Source organism: Heterocephalus glaber, unplaced genomic scaffold (genome assembly GCF_053883595.1).
Source record: "Heterocephalus glaber isolate CG9 unplaced genomic scaffold, H.glaber_assembly_v1.0 deba00001608, whole genome shotgun sequence".
NCBI classification, from domain to species: domain Eukaryota; kingdom Metazoa; phylum Chordata; class Mammalia; order Rodentia; family Bathyergidae; genus Heterocephalus; species Heterocephalus glaber.
The window spans coordinates 38369708-38393579 of NW_028258379.1; the positions used below are offsets into that span (position 1 = coordinate 38369708).

General features: G+C 38.4%; 1 long non-coding RNA gene, 6 other non-coding genes and 4 pseudogenes across 11 annotated transcripts in view; all 11 read left to right on the plus strand.

The window, feature by feature from the left end:
• The window catches only part of LOC101698669 (uncharacterized), a 120283-nt gene that overhangs the window by 95088 nt on the left and 1323 nt on the right, over nucleotides 1-23872 (plus strand). For all 5 annotated transcript variants that reach the window (XR_015445172.1, XR_015445173.1, XR_015445174.1 and 2 more), the window contains 6 exons: nucleotides 507-583; nucleotides 1488-1557; nucleotides 5047-5132; nucleotides 5889-12213; nucleotides 12318-20024; nucleotides 21013-21064. This is a non-coding gene — a long non-coding RNA (uncharacterized LOC101698669). The remainder of the gene's footprint in view (nucleotides 1-506; nucleotides 584-1487; nucleotides 1558-5046; nucleotides 5133-5888; nucleotides 12214-12317; nucleotides 20025-21012; nucleotides 21065-23872) is intronic.
• On the plus strand, nucleotides 29-104 carry LOC147822858 (small nucleolar RNA SNORD113/SNORD114 family; annotated as a pseudogene).
• On the plus strand, nucleotides 914-984 carry LOC147822859 (small nucleolar RNA SNORD113/SNORD114 family). The gene has a single exon (XR_015445228.1). It is a non-coding gene; the product is annotated as a small nucleolar RNA SNORD113/SNORD114 family (small nucleolar RNA).
• On the plus strand, nucleotides 4588-4666 carry LOC147822860 (small nucleolar RNA SNORD113/SNORD114 family; annotated as a pseudogene).
• On the plus strand, nucleotides 5550-5623 carry LOC147822861 (small nucleolar RNA SNORD113/SNORD114 family). The gene has a single exon (XR_015445254.1). It is a non-coding gene; the product is annotated as a small nucleolar RNA SNORD113/SNORD114 family (small nucleolar RNA).
• LOC147822862 (small nucleolar RNA SNORD113/SNORD114 family) lies at nucleotides 7718-7785 on the plus strand (annotated as a pseudogene).
• On the plus strand, nucleotides 8821-8891 carry LOC147822863 (small nucleolar RNA SNORD113/SNORD114 family). Its single transcript, XR_015445257.1, has one exon. It is a non-coding gene; the product is annotated as a small nucleolar RNA SNORD113/SNORD114 family (small nucleolar RNA).
• On the plus strand, nucleotides 9789-9857 carry LOC147822864 (small nucleolar RNA SNORD113/SNORD114 family). The gene has a single exon (XR_015445229.1). It is a non-coding gene; the product is annotated as a small nucleolar RNA SNORD113/SNORD114 family (small nucleolar RNA).
• LOC147822865 (small nucleolar RNA SNORD113/SNORD114 family) lies at nucleotides 11576-11646 on the plus strand. Its single transcript, XR_015445227.1, has one exon. It is a non-coding gene; the product is annotated as a small nucleolar RNA SNORD113/SNORD114 family (small nucleolar RNA).
• On the plus strand, nucleotides 12719-12790 carry LOC147822866 (small nucleolar RNA SNORD113/SNORD114 family). Its single transcript, XR_015445255.1, has one exon. It is a non-coding gene; the product is annotated as a small nucleolar RNA SNORD113/SNORD114 family (small nucleolar RNA).
• Nucleotides 13730-13796, plus strand: LOC147822867 (small nucleolar RNA SNORD113/SNORD114 family; annotated as a pseudogene).

Genomic DNA, 23872 nt, shown 5'->3' on the forward strand with positions numbered 1-23872 from the left:
AAGGAAGGGAGAATCAGAAGGGCAGTCCTGGATCCATAGTGACCAACAGTGGCGAATGAGTCAGGGGTGATGAATGCATGTGTATCCCAAACTCTGAGGTCCAGCCCAAAAAGAGACTTGATTTCAATGTCCAGTGTTTCATACTCAGTCCAATTTGATCAATGAATAAATTAGTCAATAAGTATAGAAATCAATGAAGTTAAAGCAGGTAAAGCATTGTTGAATTGTAAAATACTCAATGAAGCAAGAAATGCTGTATACATCAAACACCCTGAGGCAAATTCCCCGTGACTATTAACTTTTGGCTAAGAGATATGTACTCAGTATAAATGTAGACAGTTATTATGCTCTTGGGGTCAGGTCACAGTTGTTCATGTCAAAGAAAATGAGATGAATATATTTCACATAATGATTGCCTAAATAAATGACTAAATGGAAGATGGTAAGTAAAGGTCAGTGGAGGAGTGTCTTATTTTTCATAGTCTGTCCTGTTCTGTACTCCTCAGAATGGATGCTATCTATGTGATTTATGCGCTCTACAGAAGTCCGTTGCCTGCCTCTCTGGATGATACCTTGAACCATTGTGAGTGATATAGTCAATGTTGTTTTCTTTATTGGAGTTTATTTTCTAAAACTAGTATCCAGTGTATTTAAAAAATATATCTATAATCTAAAATGTCCACACATTCCATCTTTAATATCAGATGAATGAAAGCATTTGAGTGATTGTTGTATGCATGCAACAGCAAGGATGGTAATGGATGAACTTAGTCTGTGATACAGTGTATCCTCAGTGGATATTGCAGATCTTTATGGTCATTATCCTTGCATTTTGTGATTTGTGCATATGTTTTTATTAATGGATTGCTGAGTAGACCAATCTATGTTAGTATAAGGTGAAAGAGAGCCAGTCTGGACCAATGATTATGGCTGCTGGTGAGTCCCACATGATGAGCACCATGCATCTGGAGCTCTGAGGTGCAGCACAGCTGTGTATCTCCCCTGTGAAGGCATCTTATGTTCAGAGGTCAGGATATAGAAGACTCTCGTGTTTCATCATTCTCCTCATGGATTTCAGTGGTGTTACAGTGAAAGAACTACGGGTGGATGAATAAACAATGTACGAACACAAACAGATGAAAGGCGTGAAGAACTGATCAGTACGAAAATATATAGAAAGAAAAATGAATATCAATGCAGATTGATAAATAATAAATCCAAATAAAAAATAGTGAATTGGTCAAGTGTACTTTTTCTTCTACTGAGGATGACAGACACAGACAAGTGTAGACAATAGTTATTGTTCTTGCTCTATTGCAAGTTTGACGTTTATCTTATTAAGAGAAAAATAAATAAATCTTACTATAAACTAACAAAAGCCAAAATGAGGATGTGGATGACTGATTGAGTATATAGATCAGTGGTGATCATGTCTTTCTGTTTTTATGATCTTTTCTGCCTTGTGCACTTCAAATGGCTGTGTGAAGCTGGTGTAAGAATTCTGCCAGGATTACAACTTTGTAGGACACCGTTGAGGCTGGAAAGAAACCACTGTGGGTAAGAGCCAAAATTCTTTTCCTCGTTTGGGTACTTGATTAAAGGCAATCACAGTATTGTTAGCATTTGTAAATTAATCACAATTATCCACGGCCTAATAATAAACGTGACAGAGAATGTCATTTTTACTAGGATTGTGAGCCATACAGATACTGATTAATGAAAGACCCATAGTCTAGTGCAGAAAAGGAGCCAATAGGCAGATTTTGGATTTGTAAAGCATCATATTCTTTAGTTTTTGGTGAATCACGCTTTTATTTTATTCTAATTAATTAATTATCAAAAATGCAGAAGCAAAAATAAAAAAAATTAGGAGACCAAACCATGGGCCTATGGTCTTGACTGGAACTATATGTGCCTAGACTTTAATGTCCAACATGAGAAAAATGCAGTCAAACATTGCAGTGGTGACTGTGTGGTATGGACCTGAGGTGACGGATGAAATGTCTCACTTAGATGTCCAGCACAAGCGGGATGCAGTGGGTAGCTGAGGGTCTCGATGTTGACCTTCGTGTTTGCATTTTGTCTTCCTATCACTATCAGTAGATTAACAAAAGCATCCATCGATCAATTAAGGAAGTATTTATTATTCAATAGTGAAAATATATAGTGCATCAGGGCACACCATTACTATATTAAAAAACCACTGAGGTACAATTTGTATTAATAATAAAACAGGATAGTTAATGAATATTATATATTGATGTGAGACTAATGCTGGATACTATTATAGACAGCTATGTTCCTATTGTGTCTTGTGAATAATAGCCTTTTAAAAATAGTCAGTTTGTAGATTAATATAACTATGGTTTAAAACAACCTATTATATATTTTATAAGTAATAAGAGGAAATCAGCTGAAAGGTTCAAATGCAGAGTTACGACAAGGGGTTGGAAATGTATTAATTATTTTTGTCAAAACTTTTTAGTGTCAGGCAAAAGATATGTTAACTACTCTGATTCAATCATTACATACTATATAAATTCAGCGTGAAATTTTCATACTGTACTCCATGAATTGGTACAACTGAAATAATGATTAATAAACTAATGGAAAAATAAGGCCGATTCTGGTACAAAACAAAATACAAGGAAGGCAGGAATGAGTGAAATGAGCCTTTCCAGGACCAGGAATGCTGCCCGCCGCTGGTCCAGAATGGAAGACAAGTGGACAAGCAAGCCCAGGGGGAAGTGTGTCACTTTCCACCCACTGCCCTGCTCTGCCTCCTCCATGCAGATGCCCCCGGGGGGCTCTGCATTCCTCAGCATTACCAGCTTCAAGTCACTGCTCTGCAATCGAACTTGGGACTCACATAAGTAGCAGTCAGAGATCCTCCTGCTGCTCAAGTGATTTGTTTGAGGCTGTTTACTGCAGTATTTAAAAGAATGAAATACAGTTACCCAATTCCAAAATGGAACTAAGAGGCAGTAGAGTACTGAATTATGCACGCGCAAGCTGCCCGAGACGTTACTGCAGGAAGCTCGGTGATGGCACATGGTTCTTCACACAGATGAGGAAAATCCAAGCAATTCTGAGAGTGCTGCGGGTCATAGGGCTTTCAATTTTTATTAGTTAATTAGCGACCAAGTCAACAGACCTTGTAGACATGGGAGGAGAAGCAGAGGGGCGAGCCCGGGTCGCTGGTGACCCCAATGGCCAAATGAGTCAGACGACAAATGCACGTCTGCAGCTCTGAGATCCGGCCCAAAGGAGACCTTGTCTTGGTGAGTGTGTGTCTCACGCTGTCCTAACAGTGCATCAATGAATGATTCAATGAGCAAATATACAAAGATTTGAGATAAAAATCAGTAAGCATTCCTGGGTTCGTGACAACAACATGTAACCCCAATGCCGAGGGAGGCTGAGACAGGAGAATGTCAAGTTCAAGTCCTATCTGGACAGCTCATTGAGGTTTTGTCTCAAAAAATAAAAAGGGCTGAGGATGTAGCCCAGTGGTGGGGCATTCCTGGGTTCAATCTTCATTACAGAAAAAAATCAGTGAGCATCGTCCAGTTACATAATTACAACCCGAGGCAAGAAACCCCTTTAATGAATAATTAAAAGCACAGAACTCCAGAGACAGAAGAGTGGTACACAGTGGTTGCTTTGTTGGCTAAAGCTGTAGTCAGTGGCAATCACAGACAGTATTTGCAGTGTGAGTTGGTGGCAAGCTTACAGGTGTTATTTCATGAGGAGGGGAAAGTAGCGATTGCCTGCAGGAATGACTGAGTGACAGGTGACAGGGAAGGTCAGCAGAGGAGGCTCGTGTCCTGTGTCACCCTCCACTGGGCTGTGGGCTCCACAGCGTGGGCACAGGCGGGGTGGCTGACGCTCCCCTTCCCGGTCACTTGTCTTGTTGCAGCTCAGCGTCAGACCTTGGGACAAAGTTCATGCCTTTGCTGGTTCACTTCTGAAAGGCTTTTAGTATGTTATTAAAAAGTATTAAATGAATTCAGTGACACAAACCAGACACAGAAATTTAAATACCTCATGATGTCTTGCTTATGAGAAACCCAAAGTAAAATAATTTAAAGAGCACGAAGGTAGATAATATATATACTTATAAGAAAGTTATAAATTAGGACTGTTACAGATTAACAACAATAATAAAAAAGAATAACTGTAGCAATATACTGTAGTAGAAGTCATTGAAAGACTTACTGTTTTTTCTAAATTTTCCATTTAATATTTCCAGACAATGGTTGTAGCTAAGTGAAACTGCGAAAAATGAAATCGTAGACTAGGGAGACTACTGTATTTTCTGTGTTATTAGAAGAGTGAAATATAATCAAAGAAGGTGAACCATAGCCTAGTGACAAAGGTGTTAATGTAAAATATTATATTCTTTATTGTACAAATGAAATGCTAGTGATGAGTGATGAAAGAGATCTATTGAAGCAAGAGTGATTCTAGATGCATATTGGGCATTTTAGGCCTCTTGGATTTTGTGAATCATAATGTTTTTCAATGATAATTTAATTAATTAATCAAGAAGTTGTTTCAAAGTGAAGCAAGGAAAAGTGGCCTTCCCTGGCCAATATTAATGACTTCCGGTGCATGAGTGAGTCACGGATGATGAATGACATGTGTCTGAAACTCTGAGGCCAAAAGGAAAGACTCGTGTGCTTTGATTCTGTCCGTACGATCGGATCAGTGAACAGGTTTATACAAGTAGATGAATGAAGATAAAACGAATGAAACAATGTGTGATGAGGCAGGAAATAGGACTAATATGTGTTGGAAACACCAAAGCCAATGAGGAATTAATGACACTTGGCCGTCCCTCTTTGGCTAATGATGACGCGGACAGGATCAATTGCAGATAATGTTCTGTGTCAGTGGCAAATTTGAAGCCATTCATTTTGTTCTAGTTCATGTTCTTGAAGTTGTCTATGATACACTGAATTAATAAATACCTAAATCACCGAGAAAAGGAAAGATGTCATGTAGGGAGCAATGGACATAAAGTCTCAATTTTTTGATCAACAGCTTTGCTCTGGACAACTCCGAATGGACTCAGGACGATTTCAACATTCTTCCAAGGGCTCCTATTCTACGGTTACTCAGAATCTCATGTGAGTAATACTCAATGTTCTTGCACTGATTAACTTAAGGATATTCACTGTAGTGTTAAAAATTGTGCAGTGTAATCAAAGAAGGCCGATAGAGTCCATGGATCAACCTGGAATTGACACAAAGTATCTTATTGCGAAGATATTTAGTATAGGAGATATGAATCAGAGGATGAGCCTATATTATTTTAGGGATTTTTAAATTTAATTTAATTTTTTGGGGGGTACCAGGGATCGAACTCGGGTCCTTGCGCTTTTTGAGGCAGGTAGCAGAACCACTGAGCTAAAAGCCCTGGCCTATTTTAGGAATTTTAAAGCTCTTCTTAGGGTTATATGAATCACAATGCTTAAAGTTATTTAAGTTACTTTCTGAATTAAGCAATATTCTAGGTGGAAATAAATGGAGAAGTGGGCCATTCCTGGGCCAGTGATGAGGACTGGTGGTGTCTGAGTTAAGATGATGACTACCACATGTCTGAGACTCTGAGGGCCAACGCACGCATTAGGGAGGGTCGTGTAGAGAGATGTCAGGCACGCAGAAGGACCTAGATTTTGGTCTTTGTTCTCATGCATGACACAGAGTGAATGAAAAGATCATGTTCTGAATCACTGGCAGTTTCAACATTGTTGACTTTCTTAAGAGAAAATATATTCTAAATAACGACTGCCTAAGACACTGACTAAATGAAAGGGCAAAAGAAAGGTCCATGGCAGGTAGTATTAATTTTGTTATCGCGTGCTCTGGTTTGTGCTCTTCAGAATGTGCCTCCTGGAGCGTGAGGGCTGCAGCTGTATCTGAGAGTTAGGAGCATGACAGCTAAGGTGAGTGTGCAGCCCGTTGCTGCTATTCACACCATCCAAAAAATTAATGTCCCAATGATACAAGGATCGTGATTTTGGCTGTTGTGTTTGTGAATTATTAAAACTCATAGGGAATAAATGATAGATTAAATAAATATATAATGAAGAAAGAATTGGAGAATATGTTTATTGTTAAAATATGTAATAAGGAAAATAATAGAACCCTAAAATGGAATGAATAACAATGCAGCAAGTGTATTTCATCATGTCTACTTTGTCTTTGCCTAAGTATAGTAAGAGGAAGTGACAGATAATGTTCAATTTGACTACTTGCATATTTGCTGTTTGATTTGTTAAAATAAAAATAAATAAATGTTATCAACCATGCATAAATACCTGAATGACTTCATGAGTAGATGGAGGAATGTATAGGTCAGTATCTGCTCTGCTCTGTACTCAGAGAAGACAGACTTAGGCCGATTTAAGGATTTTCCATCTCTGGTCACAATATCCTCAGAGTCCCAGGAGCAGAGAGACCAGCGCGAGTAATGTTCATGTCTTGGTTTTAGTGATTCAAATCCCACCTGTGCCAATGTTTACTGTATCACCAGGAAATACTACTTTGATTTGTATATAACCAAGACACAGAGTTCAGTCAGTGAAAAAGATTTAGGCTCTTCGTGTGTGTTTTATGTGTCTTCTCTTTCTTCCATGGGACCTTGCAATGCTATGCTGCCCAGGCTGGTCTCCAACTCCTGGGCTCAAATGATCCACTCTCCTCAGCTTCCCAAGTGGCTGGGGCTACAAGCACAGACCACTGCACCTGGGCTTTACAGATCTCCTTATTTAGATATTAAATTGATAAAGGAGTGTGGGTGAGAATGATGAGAAAGAAGGGTAAACATTGTTCAACTATGAGGATATGTGTTGATATAAGGAAGCTTATTAATAAAACCCGAGAACACTGATGTCCATTAAGAATAAAATAAGATCAAGGACACCACTTCTTTGGCTCAGGATCAGAGACACTGATAGGTAGGGGTCAATTTCATTATTCTGGGTCAGTTCCAAGTTTGAATTACTTTTTGTTAAGAAAAACTATATTTACTTATGTAAAATGATTAAGTTTTTGCTTGATTAAGTAAATGACACATAGAAAGCAATCGTGCAAGCTACACCAAGAATTTTGTCTATTACGTACCTTGGTCCTTCTGCTGCTAACACGTAGACTTTTGCCGCAATCAAAATCCAAGTGACCATGGAGCAAGGCTTCCATGAGCTCCAATGTGTCCATTCTATTGAGTACAAAACAACAGAGACTAGAAATAAATGGAACACTTATCCTTATCATTCTTGCTTTTCATGTGCCATCAACTTAATCATGCAGGTATTTAATCATTTTTCATAATGTATATATATGTATTACTAAAAATGTATCATATAATCAAAGATGGTCCACTATCCTCTAGTGATAGATATGGTAGTGATTTGAAGCAGTATATTAATAATGCATATATGAGGGTATATTTCATTAAGGACTAAAAATTATAGTGGACCCTCAAGTTATGACTGGCCTGACATAAAGACAACTTGGGTTATTTAGGTTAATGGAAGATTCACCTGCCTCTTGTTATCTCTAGCGGGTACCCAGGTAAATGTCCAGATCTCAGCTGTACTGACTTAGTTACAGCCAACCTTCGGGAACTGATAGAGTTCGTAAGTCAAGGGTCCACTGTATTACTAAGTAATATAGAAGTGAATGGAAGAAAAAGAGGACCCATCCTGGTTGGAAACTGACCACTTCTGGTGTATGCGTCAGAGACAATGAGCATGTGTCTGGAGCTCTGAGGTCCAGCCCCTAAAATATCCAGCCTTCGGTCGGGGCTCCTGTAGATAGTTGTAGGGTATAGAATATATTTGCTGTTGAACTTTAGTTCATCAATTTTCATTTCACATATAATTAACGCAATGAATGAATCCACATATTAATATACAATAATCAAAGCATTATCTATAAATATGGAATATGTAAAACTTTGATTATGAAAATGTGGTGAAGCAAGAAATACTATTAATATATGTTGAAAATAATGAATAATAATCAAGAAGGAGAAGTAAACAGTACATAGTTGTTATCATTTTGCCCAATAATTACACACAATATTCATGGTGTGGTTCACTGGCAAGTTTAGAATTGTTCATTTTCTTTTTGAAATTTTTTGTTTGTTTGTTTTTTGAGACAGGGTCTCACTTTGTAGTTCATGCTGCCCTCGAACTCGTGGTGATCCTCCTGCCCCCGTCTCCCAAGTGCTAGGATTACAGGTGTCTGCCACCATGCCCAGCCATTCATTTTCCTGACAGAAAAGAAAACTCAAAATAATGATTGCCTAAGTGACTGACCAATGGTAGGGGCAAATCAGGGATCAAGGGTGAGAAGGTCTCAATTCTGTTACCATCTTCTCTGCTCTCTATGCCTCAGAATGGACAGATTGTATGGACTGGAGGACGCCTCCCAGTCAGGTGCTCCGTCTGCCTGCTGGGATGGGCATGTGGACTAGTGTGAGTGTAGTCAGCCTTCTGCTCTCGGTTTGAGGGTTTGCTTCAGAGTATTCACTGTATTGCTGAAAAGTGTACAATACGATTAGTGACGGTCAACTCGATCCCTGTGATAAATGTGGGGGTAAGAGGAGGTATTGAACTGATAATGCATATAAGAAAAACTAGGACAATTAATGAAATAGATTTATCAATGTTAGAGTGATTTATATCCAGCTTGGGAACAGCAAGGCTCTTCAGCGTTTGTGAATTACAGGGCTTATAATTATAATTAGTGTATCAAGGAATTAATTAGTAGACAAAGTAGGAATAATTGGAGAAAAAGGAGCAATCCTGGGTCGATGCTGACCACTGGTGCCGTATGAGTCAGAGGCAATGAATATGTGCTAGAACTCTGGGGTCCAACCTCAAAGAAATCTAACCAGTTTCCCCTGTTTCACATGATCTCGTGAACAGATTTTAGAATTATAAGAATGTCTTCATTCTTTGCTGTGGTTACGTATTTTCATTGTATCTTCATAATCAGGTCAATGCAAGAATCAATAAACAAATATATAATTAAATAGAGATCAATGGGTGAAACATTGATCAATTCAAATACAAATGTGTAGCCGTGTGGCAACGATCAGTATTGAAATATATTAAAAACATTGATATCGCAGTAGAAATAAACGGCCCGTGCTTGCCACCTCTTTGGCTAATGATGTTATAAATAATACAAACAATAGACAACTCTGTGATAGGCAGGTCAAAACTGTTCATTTTCGTTAATGAAAATAAAAGAAATATTCTACGTGGAATGATTGCCCGACTGATTAATGATAGGTGAAAATTAGGGCTGGACAGTGAGAGGGTCTCAGTTCTGTTGTCATCCTTTGTGCTCTCTGCTCCTCAGAGCAGATGTGTTGTGGGGCTCGAGGAGGAACTCCCGGGGTCAGGTGCCCTGTCTGGACCTTCGGGCAAGGAGCAGTGAGAGCAGTGTAAGTAGTGGTCACTATTCTTCTTTCGGCTTGTGTTGGCTGCTTCAGAGCGTTCAGTGTGCTACTACAAAGTGTATCGTGTAATCAGTGATGGTCGTTGTGTCCCTATGACAGATAGAGAGCTTACATGAAGTGTGCCTTTGACAGTGCATAAGCAAACAGCTGAGGATAATTAATACAGAGATACATCCATGTTAAGCATGATTCTCTGTGCAGATTAGGGATATCAAGGCTGTGAACTACAGTGTTTGAAATTATTAGTGGAATAATGAAGTTATTAGCAAACTTAATAGATATGAACAGAGATAAGCAGAATCGGCCCTGTGTTAGTGATGACTTTTGCTGGGATATGAGTAAACGATGAACCTATGTCTAGAACTCTTGAGTTCATAAAAAAAGTCAAATTTTGTTGTTTCAAATGGTTCTGTTCACGTCTGTCAGAAACCCAGAAGGAAGTTGTTCTTGGTCTTTGGGTTCATGCATTTTTTTTTCAATTTGAGAATCAGTGAACAAATATATAGAGATAAATAAAATTAAACATTATCCAACTATTAAAATAAGCAGAGAAGTAAGAAATATCGTGAATACTGAAACTGATGTAGTCCAAAGAAATATCTTACATGCCTGTTACCTCCATGGGTAATGATGGCATAGCCATTATGTGTTATAGGTCATACTCATGTTCTGCTTCAGAGGCATGGTTGAAATTGTCCATTTACTTAAGAGAAAACAAAATCAATATACTGCAGATATAATTGCTTCATGGGCAAAGCAAAGGTGAAAGCAAGGGTCATTAGTGAGAATGCGTTCATCTTGTTATCACCTCCTCTGCTCTGAATTTCCCAGGAAGAACGGACTTGTTCTGATGCATCGATTGTGCTGAAGAGCTCCATTAGCATCTTGGTTGGGAGTGCGCTGACTCATCTGGGTAATACCCAAAGTTCTTGGCTTGTCTTGAACGGTTTTGTATGCTATTGATAAAGATGGGCAGTGAAAGACCAAGTACCTGTATGAAGTATTTTATTTATATTGCATGTAATGAAAACCCAACTATATTTAATCAAACTAATATTGCAATTTTAGAATGATTCTGCATGTGGTTTGGGTATATTAACTATGTTATTGGAATTTTATGAGTCACAATGGGTAAAATTATTACTAAAGAATTGATGAGTCAATCAACACACAGAATGGCATTGATAATGACCACCAGTCGTACGGGAGTCAGATACAAAGGGTGTATTTCTGTAGCGCTGACGTCCATCATCAAAGAAATCTGACCCATTCCTTTTGTTTCCAATAACCCTACAGACAGACTTTTAAAATGGCAAAGTATTTGTTTCGGTTTGGTTATGTATTTTCACTCTATTTTTATAATTTAACCAATGCAAGGCTTAATAAAGAAATGTATATTTAAGTAGATATGAAGAATAAAATAGTCTCCAGTCTTAAAAACATGTGTTGAGGAACAAAATATATTAATATAGATATAGAAAATAGTGAAGACTGAAGCTTAAAAAAATCATATAGGCCTCTCAGTTCTTTGTCAAATGATGCTTCCAGTGGTGTAGATTGCAGACAGTGTTCAAGAGGCAGGTCAATATTATCCATTTTCTCAAGAGATGATGAAGTAGATATTCTCTGAGAAATGACTGCCTACCAACTAATGAGAGGTAAAAAGCAAGGGCCAAGATGGGGAAGGTGGCAGTTTTGTGGGCGTCTTTATTCTCCACACAGAGTGGACGTGCTGTGCTGGGGGGGTGGGAGGACCCCCATGCTCAGGGGCAGGTGGCAGTGTGAGCAGCAGCCAGCCCTCTTGTCTCGGCGTAGGTGGTGTGTTCAAGATTATTTAATGTAGCATTAAAAGTGTATAATATAATTGATGGTGGCCAACTAATGGCAGTGATAGGAGAGCTATGTGAACTATTTGATCGATAATGTATATGTGAAAACCCAAGGTTAATTAGTGAAACAGGCATCAATGTTCAAACAATTCTATATACAGATCTGGAATGTCAGGGCTTGGTGAGTTTTACAAACAATGGTGTTACAATTTTTAGTGAAATAATGAATTAATTAACATATATTGTGGAAGTGGATAACCAACCCTGCATCAGTGATGACCACTTCTGGCTTATGAATTATAAATGAATATTTTTTCCTGAAAGTCTGAAGTATTTAACAAAGGTCAAATTCTGTTGCAAATGCTATTAGTATGACAGCAATGTTGGATTTGTTTTTAGTCTGTGTATTCACGAATTTTCATTCACTTTTTAGAATGCCTCAATAGCATATATGCCAATGAGTAAAAGTAAGTATTGTCTAATTATAAAAATATATTGTGAGGCAAAAAATACTATTTGTACATATTGAAATCAGTTTTGTTCAAAGCCAAATTGTACCTGTGTGTCATCTCTTTGGCTAATGATAGAAGACAATGCAAATTATAGACAATATCATGTTCTTGCTCATGTGCCTGGTTGAAATTTTTCATCTTAAAAGAAAATGAAATATAATTTTGTATAAATCATTGCCTAAATTAGTGGCTAGATAAGGGAGGGGGGAAATCAGGGCCAATGATCAGAATGTCACAAGTTTGTTCATTTCTGCTTTTTATTTCTAAGAATGGATGACTGTCACTGGGTTGATCCCTCTAGTGGTGATATAGATGGAATGAATTACAGACAGTATCCATATTCTTGGTGAAAGATACATGAAGATTACTCATCTTCCTGAAAGATAATGAGGTAAACGTACTCTAAAAACTACTGACTAAATGACTAATAATAAGTGAAAATCAAGAATGAGTAGTGACGAGGTTTTGTTGTCATCTCCTGTGCTCTCTCCTCAGAGTGGACATGGTGTTTACATTAGAGATTTCTCCAGAGTTGGGTGCTCTGCACCTGCCAGGAAGCGTATGTGGACCTGCATGAGTAATGAGCCTCCTTGTCCAGGCTTGGGTGGAGCTTCTTCAGTCACTTAATGAAATGTAGACTGCATATGATATCATCAGAGAGGATCAGCTCTATCCCCAGGATAGATACAGGGACGGATGTGAAGTGTTGTGTTGAGAATGGATGCATGGAGGCAAGGCCGATGAGTGAAGCAGATACATCCATGCTAGAACCCTCCCATACACAGACTAGGAAAGTCAGCACTCTTCATGGGCTTGGGAATAATAGCATTTCAGATTGCTAGTGAAATAAGCCAATCACAAATTGTGGAAATGAATAGAGAGAAGAGAACATGCCCGGGATCTATGATGACCACTGGTGGTGTACAAGTGGTAAACAATGAATATGACTCTGGAACTCTGAGGTCCTTTTCTTATTTTGTCCTGGGGATCGAACTCAGGTCTTTGTGCCTGCACAGCAGGTGGTGGTGAAACCACTGAGCTAAATCCCTGGCCCACTCTGAGGTCCCTTACAAAAGTCAAATTTCACTGTTTTGCTTTTGTATTGATAGATGTCAACAGTACAGGTAGATTTGTTCTGGCCTTTGTTTTCCTGCATTTTTCATCCTATTCTTATAATTGGATCAATATAAGAACCAATAAACAAGTAAATAAATAGATAGAGATTAATAATATTAAGTGTGGTTCAATTATAAAAATACGTGGGGAAGAAATTCTATATAGGTCAAAGTGGAGTCATACATATCTGCTGTCTCTTTGGCTCATTATGATATTGACAAGATAAATTATAGGCAACGTTCATGTTCTGGTTCCTTACCAAGTTTGAAATTATTCATCTAAGAGATAATGAAATAAGTATACTCTTAAATTACTGACTAAATGAAGGCAATAATCAGGGGTCAAGAGTGCAAATGTCTGAATTTCATTATCATTTTTTCTGCTCTGTATTCTTAGACTGGATGAATTTCACTGATTTGAGGATTCTTCTCTGCTCACGTGCTCCCCGGAGAAGGGGGCGACTACGTGAGTATACTCAGCATCTTTGCTTTGGTTTGGGGAGTTTGCTTAAGGGGATTCAAATGTATTATTAAGAAGTGTATGACATCCTCAAAGTCGGCTGCTCTATCCCAGTGAAACACAGGAGAGTAATGTGAAGCATTCCATTACTTAGGCAGCACTGAGTACAATTAAATAGCTGTATCGGTTTTAGAATGCCTCCGTATACAAATTAAGAATAGCAAGGCTTTTCTGGGACTTTTTGAATAATAGGTCTTCAATTTTTAGTAGTATGTAAATGAATTAATTATGAGAAAAATATAAAAATGATTGGAAAAGGAGAGGGCCAATCCTGAATCGATGATGACCATGGTGACATGAGTCAGACGATGAGTACATGTCTGGAACTCTGAGGTCCATCATCGTAGAAATCTGATCTTTTCTCTTTGTTTTAAATGATCTTGTAGCAAGATGTTTTTGTTGTTACTTGTGATTACATATTTTCATTCTGTTTTTATAATTGGGTCAAAGTGAGAATCAATAAACAAATATATAAATAAATAGAAATAAAATGTATAAAGCATTGTCCAATTTTAAAAATACTGTGGTATTGTGAAGGCCTTAATTTTGTTATCACCTTTCTGCTGTGTACTCCTCCGAATGGCCATACTTTTTAAGATTGGTGGACTCCTCCGTGGCCAGGTGCTCTGTGTGAAGACTCCTGTGGGTAATAGTTATCCTTATTTTGGTGTCAGTGGTTTGAGTACAAGTACTTAATGAGTTACAAAAAAATACATACTATAATCAGTGATGGTGAACTGTTTCCCAGTGATATGTGTGGGAGCGATGTGAAGTATTCTACCGATAATGTGTGTATGAAAAACTGAATGTCTTTAATGAACCAGATGTATCAATGTTAGAATGATTCCATATGTAGATGAAGAATAGCAGAAGTTCTTTTTAGATTTTGTGAGTCATAGGGATTATAATTAGTAAATTAAGGAATGAATCAACAGACAGTATAAAAAGTATTGGAGAAAAAGAAGACCAACCCAGTCAGTGCGAAAATCAATAAACAAATATATATATAATGATTGCCTGGTAATTGTCCATTCTAAAGATATGTGGAAAGGCAAGAATTACACTGATATCTGAAGAAGACAGTGATCTACAAAGAGAAGTAAATGTTATGTACCTGTAACCTCTCTGGTTATTGACAGTAGAGACAATGTAAATTGCAGATGATTACTTCCAGGCCAATGACAAATTTACAATTATTTATTTTCTAAAAAGAAAATGAAATTGATGTATTCCCAAGAATGACTATCAAAATGACTAGGTAGACATAGGTGAAAATCGGAGCTCAGTAGTGCCAAGGTCTCAATTCTGTTGCTATCTTCTCTGCTCTCTGCTACTTAGAATGGACGTATTGGGTGAGTTGAAGGACTCTTCCATGGTCAGTGCTCTGTCTGCCCACTGGGCATGTGGACCTGTGTGAGTGCAGTCAGCCTTCTGGTCTTGGTTTGGGTGGTATGCAGAATATTCAATGTATTAATAAAAAGTGCACAGTATAATCAGCAGTGGCCACTGTATCGCAGTGATCAAGTGGGGATGAAATATTCAGTTGAGAATGCATGAGGGGTGATCAAAATATATGGTGAATGTTTACATTTTAAAAATTATTATAATAAAAGACACATTGCTATTAATCCCCTGAAAATCCTCCCCCTCACTTCACACTCACTTATCCCGTCATTTTTTTTTTTTTTTTTTGGTACTGGGGATTGAATTCAGGATATCCCGTCATTCTTGCTACATTCTGAAGCCATTCTGAAAGTCCTCTTTTGTGAGTGTGTTCACAAGGTGTAATAAAAAATACAATGAATACTGATGCCTAGGGCCATCGACAGAAAGGCAGGATCACGAAAACATGACAGTGAGTCCTCTTCCACTTTGTTGACGGGATCAGGTGCTGAAGGATTTCTGGGTTTTTCCCAAAGTCAAAATGACCACGGAAGATATACATTTCAATTCAGGACATTCATACATTCATGACAATGCAACTAAAGATACTCCCAAATGAAGAAGACATCTAGAATGCTCCAGAATGGGGCAAGAATGATGGACTAGGTGTGTACAAATTGAGGGGAAGTATTTTGAAGGATTTCATGATAATACATCTTTTACTGTAATACATTTTTTAAATTTAAGCATTGAGCTATATTTGTTGCTCACACTTCATATATATGTCTGTTTGTTAAAATATCAGTCATCGTGTTTTGTGTCCATGCCATGACAGGTACTATTTGTTTATGTGAGAGAAAATAAAATAAATGGCATTTCAAATGACCTAACTGATGATCAAATGAAAGATACAATGTGAAGATCAATGTGGATAATGCTTCAATCTTTTTTTCTTTTTTAATCATCTTTTGTGTGTATTCCTAAGAATGAACACTCTCTTGTGAGACTCTTCTGTGGCCAGATCTAGGTGTGTGTTTATGCATCACAAGCAAGGAAGCCCATGTGAGTAACAATAGCCAGAGCTCTTTTCTCGCTGCCACTGTTTTTTTTTAAAGTGTCACAGTATTATTTAAAAAGTATGAAATATAATCATTGAGGGAAAATGCTGACCCATCTGTAAAACTTGGATTAATATAGTGCAGCATTCTGATTAACTCATATGTACAACATGAAGATAATTTTATTGCTGTGAGAGCAATAATTATATAGAAAGATATTAGAGCTCTGGCAATTTAGGATCTTACTCTTGAGTTTGTGTGACTCTTAGGTAAATGTTTTATTGAACTGCTGAATTAATCAATAGAAACCTGTAAATATGAGTGAAGAAAATGTGGCCCAATCCCAAGGCCATGGTGGTGGTGACATCATGGATCATAAATAGTTCATGTCTGTAGCGATGTGGGTCGATATTAGCGATAGCGGAAGATCTTGTGCTTAGATTATGATTATTTCACTATAAATGAATCAGTGAAAATCAGTTAACAAAATGTTAATGTGATTAAAGATGAACAGAGTAAGTTCCATTCTATTTATTAACTTATGTGGCGAAGGAAGAAATACTGTTAGAATAATTTGGAATGGGTCCTACGTGGACCAACACCTTTACTTCTTGGCTAAGAGTCACACTGGTAAACACTGTTGTTAAGTAATAATCAGTGTTACTGCTGTGGATCCATTGTAAGTTCAACACTTTTTCCCATAAGAAAAATATGCAATTATTATCATAAATGAACACTAACTGACTTAATTGAAGGAAAGGTGGGGCGGGGGACTCAAAACTCAGGTTCTATCTCCACTCTCTTGTGCACGTCAGAATGGGCACTGCCACTGAGGCACTGTGCCATGGTTGTTGGTGAGGACTTGTCACGGTTCTTGTTTTGGTTCGGGCCATTTACGAGTTTCCAGTTGTCTTAGTCACTTTCCTTGTTGCTTGGACAAAATACCCAACACCTGCAACTTAAAGGAGGAGAGATTTATTTTGGCTCGAGGTTGTAGAGGTTTCAGTCCACAGTCAGCTGGCTCCAAGGCAGAGCGGCATGGCAGAGACACATAACAGAGGAGGGACTGTATGGTGGTGGGGAAGCACAAGAGAGAGGGAAGTGAGGAGCAGGGAAGAGCCAGACCCTTCCAGGCCATGTCTCCATTGGCCTACCAGATCCCACCTCCCCACAGGAAGTCAGCTATAATCAGTGGACTAATCCACTGATGAGCATCCCACCCCCACGATCCAAGCACCTTCCCCAAACCCCACTCATGAGGCTGTGGAGCCACATCTCAATCGCAACCACAACACTTGGATGTTGCGAACAGGTAGGAAATATAATCAAAGAGGCTAACTATGGCCCCCCATGAACCTGGACTTAATATGAAACATCATGATGAGTAATACCTGGTAAACATTGAGATCGAAAAACAGATCAAATTCTGGTGGCAAATGATCTACAGAAAGATGTCAGGAATATCATAGGTCTTGTTTTGTTTTTGCCCCAAATGATATATATTGTTTTAGTATGAAGCAGTGAATTAATGAATAAATAGCAAACAAAGTATTACTGAAGAGAAAGGTTCATCATCGTGGGTGAGTGGTAATGAGGGTTGGCTGTGAGTCGGGGTGAGCAAGGCTGTATTTCAGGAAGGTACAGCTGTAGCACAAAAGAAACCTAGGCTATTATTCTGTCGGAAACAACCTCTGTAGCCAGTTGTAAAATACCCACTTACCTATTCTTGTACTTGTATGGTTTATGGATGATTATATTATTACAAGGGACTTAGTACCTAAAGAGCTCAAGAAACAGGATTAAGTGAATAAGAACATGACCATGCCCGGCCCAACCATAACACATTTAAAGAGACAAGTTGTTAGAGTAATCTGATTTTCATGAGTTGACATTTGTGTTTTTGTTGTTTTTAATTTCTCAGAATGAGGAACATGTAGACAGGTGTGTGAATCCTCACTGTTCATATTTTGGTTGTCTTTGGTTGGCTGGTTATGTTATTACTAAATAGGGAAGTCATTTACATGATAAAAGACTAAACATTATTGAAATTAAAGGTGGTCAGTGACAAAAATTTGTTAGATAACAAGAATGATTATGCTCACTAAATTTCCTTACAAAGTGACATTGTCTGTTATCACCTCAGTAAGAAGCGCTGTACATGCGGTACCATTGTCTGTGCTATTGTCTTCCGTATGTAAAAGACCCTGATTTTTACCTTCACAGTGCACAAATGAGTAAGTGTAATAATCAGAAAGCTAAAAGGAAGACAATATGGGGGATAATGAGCATGTGTTGAAGTAATGTTTCTGATTTAACCAGTTCCTGAGATTATTTTCTTTTTCAGACAAAATTTTGGCTCTTACAAGGTTTTTGATAAGAATGCAGAGATTTATGCACAATCATTCATGTCTCAGGTTTCTCGGAGTTTAAACATCATTTTACCTCTTCAAAAAGCATAAATTGTGCTCGCTTCGGCAGCACATATACTAAAAAAGCATAAATTGATGGCCAAATTATTTCATCCATGGATGAATAAAACAATAGGACGAGATATTGTTCATTGGCACAAAATTTCTTTGAAGCAATCATTGAGATGAATGCAGTTCTGCACATGCAGGGTCGAGAGAGCTAAGTGGTTGTGTGTATGGTGGAGGGGTTGGAGCTGGAGGATTCAGACTCTGCTTGGTTGTGATTGAGATGAGTGGATTCAAATGTGTCCCACTTTTAATGCAAAACTGATAACTGGGTAAGTTCGACAAAAAAGCGGGGGCTGCTTTTTGGCCAGCTGCAAATGGGTATGACTGAAAATTTACAATTCATGTAAATCCACTTACCTTGCAGTCACTAGACTGTGAAAGTGAAAATGCAGTCTGTTGGATTATTCCTTTGAACGCTTTGTACTCTCCAGACTGGACCCTGGTGACTAACATCTTGGCTTGTGAGCCCTTGGCTACAAAGCAGAGAGACCCATGTAAGTAATGCACAGAGATTTTGTCCTTGGGTTGGGTGGTTTGTTCCTAGGTATTCTTTGTGTCATTAAAAAGCTGGATAAATGTCTCCACACATACACAGCATTGAAGAGAATCAGGGATGAAAACATGTTACACACCAAGGGTTAAGATCAGGATGACTGCCTTCATATAACTATGGAATTATATTATTTTAATAGCATCCTGGAGCACTCAGGTTCATTAACAAATTAATCAATTAGGGACGTTCCCTGCTCGGGTAAAGGTCATGTAGACAAAGAACAGTAACAGTCTCCTGATCTAGACAGGTGAGCTTAAGTTTACTCAGAGAACCCAGAATAAATAATTTCATGAATTCATCCACACCCAATTGAGTAAACTAAGGGGAAAATATGGGTCAATGGAGGACTTTAGCTTACTCCCCCAGATTCCCCTCCTTTTTCTTTTTTTTTTTGTTACTGTGGATCGAACTCGGATCTCCTCCCTTTTTTGAAGAGGTACTCTTGGATATATGTTTAAAATTTTTTAAAGTCATGAAGGATTTATATTCTCTCTCTCTCTCTCCTCTCTCGTCATCTCCTTTCAACTCCACAGAATTTAGCTGCACACACTTTAACTAATTTTAACTCCACACACTTTAGCTAATAACCACTGTGATGAAGTCTTTTGTGGATCAGTGTAATAACCCATGCTTCTGTCTCTCGGGGCTGGTCTGTTTAGGGCACTCAGGGTAGGATCTGAGCATGGGCTATGCTCACTGGAGGCCTGAGAGGCCCAGCGTGAGATTCGCCCAGCAGGAGCTGTTTGGCAGAAGTTCTGTGCACTCAGCTTAGGTGGGGACATGGCGTCAGGGGCTCATAACACTCACTGTTCTCATGCTGGGTGGCTCCTTTCAGGGTGTTCACAGTGCTATTAAAATGGATAACTGCATACATTAAGTAATAAAATGCAGGCCCCTTTCCATGAGCCAGAGATAAGAATGTGGCATAAATCATTGTTTATAATTAATTTCTGGGATGGGTAGTTCATGTTCACTAAATTAAGCCCAGATCTGGGCTTTTCATTTGTTAATGTCCTCTTTATATTCCTCAGGATCCGTGCACCATAGCTGATTAAATTATTCTCCAATCATGAAGATCTTTGCCTTGTCCCTCTGGGTAAGGAGAATACCTTGTATTGTAAGTAATAAAGTTCTTGGTTTGGATCGTTAGCTCATGGTCTCCACTGTCATTACAAAAGATAATTAAATTTCAGGAGCCCACATATAGGCTTGGGATGAGAATGTGTTATGAGCTAAAATTAATCCAATTTAATATAAATGAAGTATGAGGCGAAAAATTCAGCTTTTTCATTAAATTTGAGAAGTGAAGATTTTTTTCTTGATTATTTATTTAAACATTCTTCTGCCGATAAGGATCTGGGCTGTCAGTCCTTTAGAGAGTCAGAACCCCCATGGTTGAGGGACAGTGGGCTCCTGGCTGCTGACTGAGACGTCTGTGTGTTGTTCAGATTAGATGCAGGAGGCCCTCCTCTGGATCTGTGATGCAAGTGGAGCGTATCTGAGTGAAAATGACAGTCAATCATCTTTTGAGAATTGAGGTCCATTGCAACAAAGAATTTGTGGCTAACTTTGATGGGAATGATTTCAGGAGGGTTCAAAGATCTATTTCTAGAGTTCATAGAAATTGATTTTATATGATGAATAATTAATGAATGGACTGATAAACATATATTCATAAGGAAAAGAGGTCCAAACAAGAAAGCAAGGAATTCTCTGAATTCAGTTCAGAAATGTCTGAGTCTACTGGGAAGGAAAAGCAGGTTAAAGTTGTTAGCATTTGGTGCAACAAGCAGCTGGGTATATTCGATAATTAATGTTTTTTTCTTCATTTGGTGTCGTTTTCTGGGTGTTTGATTCATAAGGGAAAAAAAGCCAGTTAAACAAATGAATGGTAAACTAAGTGAATGAAAGCAGAGCACATCCCAGTGATGAGGATACTTAATTTCTCTTTTGTATCTGCTCTGCACCTACAGAACAGATGCATCTTGTCATCTTTAATCATTGTTTAAGGTTGAAGGTCTGTGTAGATCAGGTTACGTAATAATAGTGTACATTTTTATTTTTGGTTGGCCTTTTTATTACAGATCATCTTTAAAAAGAATAAGTGACTCAATGTGATCATAAGATGAAACAAGGGTGAGTATAGTCCAATCGTAAGAATGTGATTTGACAAATATCACGTTTAATTCATTTTGATAAACTGAGATCCATGAAAAAAAACTGGTTTAGACTATGTCTAATGCTAAGACTCTAGACAGATTCTAGTCTTAGCCACAGATCTTCCTGGCTTGTGTTTCCCTTGGGTTTTATGATTCTATTGAAAATAATACATAAACAAGTAAAAATGCTGTTCATTGGGGCCAATCATCTTAGTTAGTTACTTCTTTTTTTTTTTTTTTTTTTTGTGGTACCAGGAATCAAACTCAGGACCTTGCGCTTGCAAGGCAGGCAACAGCACCACTGAGCTAAGTTCCCAGCCCCCTTAGGGTTACTTTCTTTTGGCTGGGATGAAATACCTGAAACCCACAAGTTAAAGGAGGAGTGGTTTATTTTGGCTCAGTGTGTAAAATTTTCAGTGCATTGTCAGCTGACTCCAAGGCAGGGCAGCATTGTGGAAGAGAAACAGCTCATGGCATGGCAGGCAGGAAGCAGGGCCATCACGGGAGGAAGGAAAGAGATGGGCCTTCCAGGCCACCCCCCACTGAGCCTTCCCCTTCCAGTAGGTTCCACCTCCCAAATCAGTTAACTATAAACTCATCAGTGGGCTACTCCACTGATTATCATACCCCCATGATCCAGTGACCTCCCCAGATTCCCACCTATGAGCGCATTCGGCTTTGGGGGGACACTGAGATACAAGCTGTAACAGCAGTCATGAGATTATATCATGAAGGTAGGATTTGTTTAACTTTGGGCAAAGAGTCCCTAGAAAGACTTAGGAAGTCAATATCCTTCATCTTGTTTGGCTATAGATTCTTTATTGTTGACTTTGCTTTTTTTTTTTTTTTTGTATTAAATTCTTTTATTGGTACATTGTAGGTATACAACACAATTACATTTCTCATTGGGAATTGTACCTTTACATAATGCATCTTGGTTCTTATTTTTTCCCCATTCCTAGCCCTCCCTTCATGCCCTCCACCCTTCCCTATTTACAAAGACTTTATTTCCATTTTTTTCCATTTCTCATCATTTTTCCTTTCCCTTCTTTCCTTTCCCCTGCCCCTCCCACTACCCTTACCCCTTTGGACCTTTTCTTCCTATTTTACATTATTGATTATTCGTTCTAATCATTGGTACATTTTAGGTGTACAATATAATGACATTCATCATTGGAAATTTGCACCTTTACATAGTCTCTCTTGGTTCTTATTTTTCACCCTTGCCCAGCCCTCCTTTCAACCCCTCCAGTCCTCCCTATTTACAAAGATTTTGTTCCTAGTTTTCCATTTTCTCATATTAATCCCATTCCCTTCTATCCTTTCCCCTAGCCCTCCCACTTCCTTCCCCTTTGCCCCTTTTCTTCCTATTTCACAGTACCTATTATACATTTAGTCCTTATTTACACTTTCAGTTTCTCACACCAGAGAAACTATTCGGTATTTACACATGTGTGTCCTATTTATTTCACTTAAGAATATCACCTCAATGTGCATCCACTTAGCTATAAATGTCTCTAATTTCTCATTTTTTATGGCTGAGTAGTACTCCATTTTATTAAAAAACCACATTTTCTTTATCCAGTCTCCAGTTGATGGGCATTTGGGCTGTTTCCAAGTTTTAGCTATTACAAACTGTGCTGCTATGAACATGGGCACACATATATCACTGTGGTATGATTCTTTTAATTCTTTGGGAAAGATCCCCAGCAGTGGAATAGCGGGGTCAAATGGGACTTCCAGTCCTAGTTCTTTGAGGTATCTCCATACTGATTTCCACAGTGCTTGCACCAGTCTACACTCCCACCAGCAGTGGAGCAGGGTTCCTCTTTCCCCACAGCCCCACCAGCATTTGTTCTTGGTTGATTTCATGATAGCACCCATTCTTTCTGGAGTGAAGTGGAGTCTCAGCGTTGTTTTCATTTGCATCTCTCGAATGACCAGTGATGTTGAACATTTTTTCATGTATTTATTTGCTATTTCTACTTCTTTGTCTGAGAAATGTCTGTTCATTTCAGATGCCCATTTTTGGATTGGGTCTTTAAATTTGGGAGGTCTGATCTTTTTAAGTTCTTTATAGATTCGAGATAGTAGACCTTTGTCTGAGGAAGAGCAGGTGAAGATTTTTTCCCACATTGTGGGTTGTCTCTTCACACTGCTGGTGGTTTCTCTTGCTGTGCAGAAGCCTTTTAATAAGAAGAGATCCCATTTGTTGATTGCGCTAGTTCACGGGCAACTGAGGTTTTGTTCATAAAAACTTTTCCTACACTGATGTCTTCAAGGGTTCTACCTAACCTCTGTTCCAACTGGTTCAGAGTTTCTATTTTAATATTTAGATCTTTAATCCATTTGGATTTTAGTTTAGTGCATGGTGAGAGATACAGGTCTAGTTTTAATCTTTGGCAAGTTGAAGCCCAATTTTTCCAGCACCATTTATTAAAGAGGCTATCTTTCCTCCAGTGAGGGTGTTTGGCTCCTTTATTGAAGATGAGATGGCTGAGTGTGTCTGGCATTGTTTCTGCATCTTCTAATCTGTTCCACTGATCCTCAGGTCTGTTTCTTTGCCAGTACCATGCTGTTTTATCACAGTAGCTTTGTAGTATAGTTGCAGGTTGGGGATTGTGATACTCCCTGCCATGTCTCTGTTACCTAGAATTGCTTTTGCTATTCTAGGTCTCTTCTTCTTCCAGATGAATTTTTGGGTTGTTTTCTCAAGGTCCATGAAGTATGCTGCTGGGATCTCAATTGGAATTGCATTAAATCTATATAGCAGTTTTGGAAGTAT